Consider the following 5,806-nt stretch of genomic DNA (forward strand, 5'->3'; position numbering starts at 1 on the left):
AGGTACCGGGGTACCCGCTGATGCTGCCCTGTGGCTTCCACCTCCCTCTTTTCTGGGACTACATCATGCATAGTGCTGAGAAGGGGGGAGGTCAGCCTCAGCACCCCTCCCCCCAGCCCTAGCTGGTGCCTCCTACTCCAGCCTGCTACCCTGAGCTGGGCTCCCCCGTCTACCTGCGTGGTTCCCTCCTCCCTCTTTTGTAAGGCACCCAGGTTTGTTGTCCTCTGACGAAGCTAGTGCCTTCTATCTGCTGTCTGGGCCTGGGAGTGGCTGGTGGCAGTTCCTGCTGTGGGAGGGTCCCTGGAAGCACTGGACACAAAATCGGGCGCGCTGATCTAGCAGACCCGGAATCAGAAGGGATTTCTCAAGCTGGCACTAGAACACAGGTGAAGAAGTCGCCAGGGCCTGGCAGGACATGCGCCCGCTGCCCTGTCCAGGTGGGTGCAGAGGGCGCTAGGAGGAGGCAGACGTCCAGGAGGGGGGTAAGGGGGAGGGGCAGGACTCAGAGTCAGACATGCCCCTGCTCCCCTTTGGCGTCCCTGGCACCCGTCTACTGTTTGGGAGAGAATGAGTTCTTCCAGCAGCGCCGGAACCCTCAGGGCTCTTGACCGCGGTGAGCTCGGGAGGCTCTTCGGCCACTGCGAGCATGGCCCTGCGGCTGTTCCACCGGCCCCTGTGCCTCCTCCTGTCCTTCCGCACGCCCGTCCACAGCCACGGTGAGCCCCGGCCTCTGCCCGCTCCGCGCACCCACTTCCCCCGGAGCCCGGGCCTCGCTCGTTGGTTGTGGGCTTTGCTTCGGCCACGCAGGCCTCATCCCCGACCCCTGCACTTCAGGATGGCTTTTACCAACCGCCGGGCCCTGAACTCTATCCCGGACCATCGGGAGGGTGGGCAGGGACATGATGGGCTGAGGAGCCCAGCAACCGCCCCTGTCACCTTTTCTGCTGGCATTGCCCCGTCCCCCAGCGATCCCGGTGCCCCCCTGCGATCCTGGTGTCCCGAAGCTCGTGGCCATTCGGGCGCAGGTGGACGCGCAAATGCGCTCAGGTGGAGAGGCTCCCTCAGCCCTTCAAGGAACGCAAGGCGCGCTAAAGCAAAAGGCCCACAGGCACCTCGCCCTCACCCAGGCACTTCTCTCCGACCCTCCTGCTCCCCTGAAGCGACCCTGCGCGGGGAGGGAAATTAAACGTGGGAACAGAGCTGCAGTGTGTGAGTGTTTGTGCGCGAAGCTTCTCCACACTCCCGGAGACCTGCGCTGCGGGCGCGCACTTGGAGATCATAAGGCCACAGCTTAGCATCTGATCACTGCCAGCAGGAGGCAGGGACCCAGTCCGCGGGCCCCCTAGCTTCTTCGGAGACTCCTTTCCACAATCACTGTCCCACCTCCCTCGCACACTTCCTGTCTCCTCCCAACTCCTCCCAGAGGCCAGTCCTGACCTACCTAAGCTAGCAGTTCAAAGATCATTCTGGGCTCTGTCGCTCCCAATCCAAGATCTCCCCATCCGCTCCACACAGGCACACAACACTCCCACGCTCTGCGAGGCTCCGATGGGTTTGCCCTTCTGGTGAGAAAACCATCCATCCTGTGGACGCCCAAACCTTCCTGGTTTGTGCTCAGGCTCCAGGACCCCTGCTGGCAGAGGAGCTCTACTGGACAGGAGTCTCCCACAGCCCCACCGCTTGCCTCCGCCATGGAAACGCGGCAGAAACAGTGGCTGGAAATAATAGGTGCCTATCAATTGGTGCTCTCTTTCCTCTTCATGGGTGAGAGGTCTGGTGGCCTGGGGTCCCCAAGGGGAGAAGGGAGTCGGGGCAGAGAGGCTAGAGCTCCCCCTTGCAAAGGGAGCAGGAGGGGCCAGAGGTGGCTGGGTGCACCCTCCCCATCTATGAGCAGGGAGGAGAGGAGCGGCTGGACTGGACGACCCAGCTTCAAAACCTAAGTGCTTCTCTTTTTTGTTCTTCATTCACTCAGGCCCCTTCTTCTCGCTTCTCCTCCTCTTCCTCCTCTTCACGCCACTCTGGTCTCTCTCTGTTCTCTACCTGGTGTGGTTCTTCCTGGACTGGGACACTCCCAACCAAGGTGAGCATGCCTGGACTTGCACCCGGGGAGCAGAAAAGGTGGCTGAGAGCTCCAGGGTCTTTCACCCATCTCTCTTCCCCAGGTGGAAGGTGCTTCGAGTTCACGAGGAACTGGAGTATTTGGAAACAGCTAAGGGATTACTATCTGATCAAGGTGACAGGTCACCATCCACAAGGACTCTCTGCCTCCTCCCTCTCCCCCAACTGCCAGAGTTACTCACCCCTGCCTATGCACCCCTGGGCATTCTAAACTCAAACAAAGGGGCCAGGGAGAGTGAGGAAGGGGCAGAGTTTTATTCCAGAGTAGCCTCCACCCTGCTGTTGACTCAGGGATGACCTTGAACTCTGAAGTCTGTGGGGTGGAGGGCAGCTCTTTTCATCTGGTATTTTGCTTTCCACATTGCTTTCTTCTCATCCTGCACAACGTCCCCAAGCTGGTGAAAACAGCAGAGCTGCCCCCTGACCGGAAATATATATTGGCTTCTCACCCACATGGAATCAACAGCATGGGAACCCTTTGTAATATCTCCACCGAGGCCAACGACTTCTCCAAGCACTTCCCTGGGATTCATGCCGTGACAGCAGCGCTGCACACCATCTTCCTCTTTCCAGTCCTTTGAGACTATGTCATGTCCTTAGGTGAGGCACCCCTCCCCCATCCCAGTCAGACTGCCCCTTCCCACCAGACACAGGGACCTGGTCTGAATGTCAGCTGAGCTCACAGTGGGCATCAGTGATAGCTTTGGTGCAAGTGTCCTGTGCCCCTGCTGAGAGAGGCACTAAAAGTCACATGGGGCAGCAAGTTTGTATGTAATGGGGTGTGGAGCACATGCAGAAAGTGTGGGTGAGAGGCTAGGCAGCCCAGCAGTGGATGGTGATAGTGATTGCTCCCCACCTCCTCATGCATGCAGGAGCATGTTCTGTGAACCGGAGGAGCCTGGACTTTGTTCTCTCTCAGCCCCTGAGCGGGCAGGATGTCGTCATCGCAGTTGGGGGGGCCGAGGAAGCCCTGTACACCATCCCAGGGGAGCACAACATCGTTCTGCGGAATCGCAAAGGCTTCGTGCGCCTGGCACTGAAGCACAGGTGAGTGGGGTGCAGGTGCCCAACCGGGGGTGCTGCTGATGGTCAGAGGTGTGCATTGCATCTGGGGGCCCAAGTCTCTGTCCCTACGTGGCCAGGTCCCTGTGGCTGGGCCTCTGTGTCCCCAGAGCTGGCACTGTGCCTTGCACCTGCAGGGCTCTCATGCCAACACTTTGTTCTTTTAATGTTTACTTCTTTTTGAGAGAGAGACAGAGACTGAGTGAGAGATGGAGACATAGAATCCGAAGCAGACTCCAGGCTCCAAGCGACCAGCACAGAGTCAGATACAGGGCTGGAACTCATAAACCTCTAAATCATGACCTTGACCTGAAGTCGATACTCAAACACTGAGGCGCCGGGACACCCCTCTCATTTCAGCATGTGCAGGCATTCTCTGCTTCAAGCATCATTCCCACTTTCTCGTCCTGTCTTCCCTCTCTGACAGATGCAGGATCATAGCTTGGGTAGCAGGACCTTGTGCTCAGAAGCCCTGGGTTCAAATCCTTTTCTGACACTACCTCAAAGGCAAGGCCTCAGACATGTGTCTTTACTTGCAAAACAGACTCATAGCCTAAGTATGCAACGATATTGTAGTTTTCACGGCTAGATGAGAAAACGTATAGAGTTCAGTCTTGAACAACACAGGTTTGAACTGCATGGGTCCCCTATACATGGATAGTTTAGAACATTAAGTTTATTCTGAAGGAGTGAGCGCAGGTGAGGGGCAGAGATGGAGGTGGACCAAGGATCTGAGGCAGGTTCTGTGCTGTGAGCCCGATGCAGGGCTTGAACTCACACACGATGAGATCACGACCTGAGTTGAAGTCGGATGCTTAACCCACTGAGCCACCCAGGAGTGCCATAAGAGCACTTTTTTTTCTCTACTCACTGTATGGTAAAAATACAGTATAAAGAATAGAAACAAATATGGGTTAATCGACTGACCCTGTTACTGGACATACTGCTAGGAGTTTAATTTTTTGGGAGCCGTACAGGAGATTCTGTCTGCACCAGGGTGGGTGTCAGGGCACCCTAACCGGCATGTGCTTCAAGGATCAGATGGCGATGATGGCCCGGTATGCAATCATTTCTCAAGAATTGTGATTTCCTTCTTGCAGATCTTTCTTTGTCATTTGCTTGAAAAGACCTTGAGAAGTGGAGGCAGGTGTGGGGAGGGGTCTGCAGTCCTATTTGGGGTGCTCCGAGATCCGCTGGCCCGAACACCCCTCCACTCCCTCCCTGTCCCTGCCCAGTGCCTCCCTGGTACCCGTGTACTCCTTTGGAGAGAACGACATCTTCCACTGGAAGGTATTTGCCCCCAACACCTGGCAATACCTGTGCCAGATGACCTTCAAGAAGCTCACAGGCTACAGTCCCTGCATCTTCTGGGGCCACAGACTCTTCTCGGCCGACTCCTGGGGCCTGCTGCCCTTTGCCAAGCCCATCACCACCGTGGGTGAGTGCCCGTCTCCGGGGCAGGATGGCAGAGGCCCCCCCACCTCGACCTCACCTGTGTCTCCCCTCTCCCTGCAGTGGGCCGCCCCATTCCGGTGCCCCAGAGCCTCCACCCCAGCGAGGAAGAGGTGGACCACTATCACACGCTCTACATGCAGGCTCTGGAGAAGCTGTTTGAGGAGCACAAGGAAAGCTGTGGGGTCCCTGCCTCGACTCACCTCACCTTTATGTAGCCGCGGCCTGGCAATCCGCCCCCAGCCTGGAGTCCGACCCACCCCCAGGGCCCCAGGACACTGGGACCTCCCCCTAAGGATGACTGTACTGCCTCAATAAAAGCTCCTTCTCTCCCACCACTGCTTTCTAGAACTGGATGGCTGAGAGCTCACGTTGCTCCTCCGTGGGTAACCCGCCCCCATCTCACGTGTCATGGAGCTACTTTAGTACATTTTTCTTTTTAGCATCCATTTTGAGAGAAAGAGAAAACATTGAGCAAATGAGGGGCAGAGAGGGAAGGGGAGACACTGAATTCAAAGCAGGCTTCAGGCTCCGAGCTGTCAGCACAGAGCCGGACACGAACTCACAAACCGTGACATCGCGACCTGACCTTAGGTCTGACCCTTAACCCACTGAGTCGGCCAGGCGCCATCACAGCTGCTGCCTCAGATTGGGGCCAGAACCCTGAATTCTCCTCCCAGCAAGACTCAATCCTGCTGCAGGAGCTCGCATAGGCCTCTTTCCTTTGCTGAGCCCTTTCTCCCTCTGAAAATGAAGGCGTCTGCTTCACTGAGAGCTGTAGGGCCTCAGCATTGAGCTGGGGAGGGTGGCCTGTGGAGGGGGAGGCGTTGCAGGGTGGGCTGCGGAAGACAGGATGCCTGGTACAGGAGCACGGGCAACACTGAGCTCGGCCCAGGGCATCTGGCTTCATGGGGAGGGACCTGATCTCTGGTTGTAAGAAAGGCACGTTAGTACGCAGCTCGCTTCCGCGTCCTCCCTCCGTTCTTCATGTTCCCTGTAGCTGGGAGCTGAGGGGAACCGAGGACCTATCCGACCAGCACGGAGCCCGACTGCAGGCCCAGCATTAGGACAACAGGATCCCGTCTGCTCAACAAGCACAGAATTCTGGCGAAGATTAAAGATTTAATATGAATTGTCATGAGTTCGATCCCTGTGCCTTACTCAGTGCTGACAG

At 57.1% G+C, this 5,806-nt stretch overlaps 1 pseudogene; it reads left to right on the forward strand.

Annotated features, from left to right (window-relative positions):
- Positions 1 to 1,691: 1,691 nt before the first annotated feature.
- On the forward strand, positions 1,692 to 4,856 carry LOC120239334 (annotated as a pseudogene).
- Positions 4,857 to 5,806: the final 950 nt, after the last annotated feature.

Source organism: Hyaena hyaena, unplaced genomic scaffold (assembly GCF_003009895.1).
Source record: "Hyaena hyaena isolate Hyena2069 unplaced genomic scaffold, ASM300989v1 scaffold_228, whole genome shotgun sequence".
Taxonomy (NCBI): domain Eukaryota; kingdom Metazoa; phylum Chordata; class Mammalia; order Carnivora; family Hyaenidae; genus Hyaena; species Hyaena hyaena.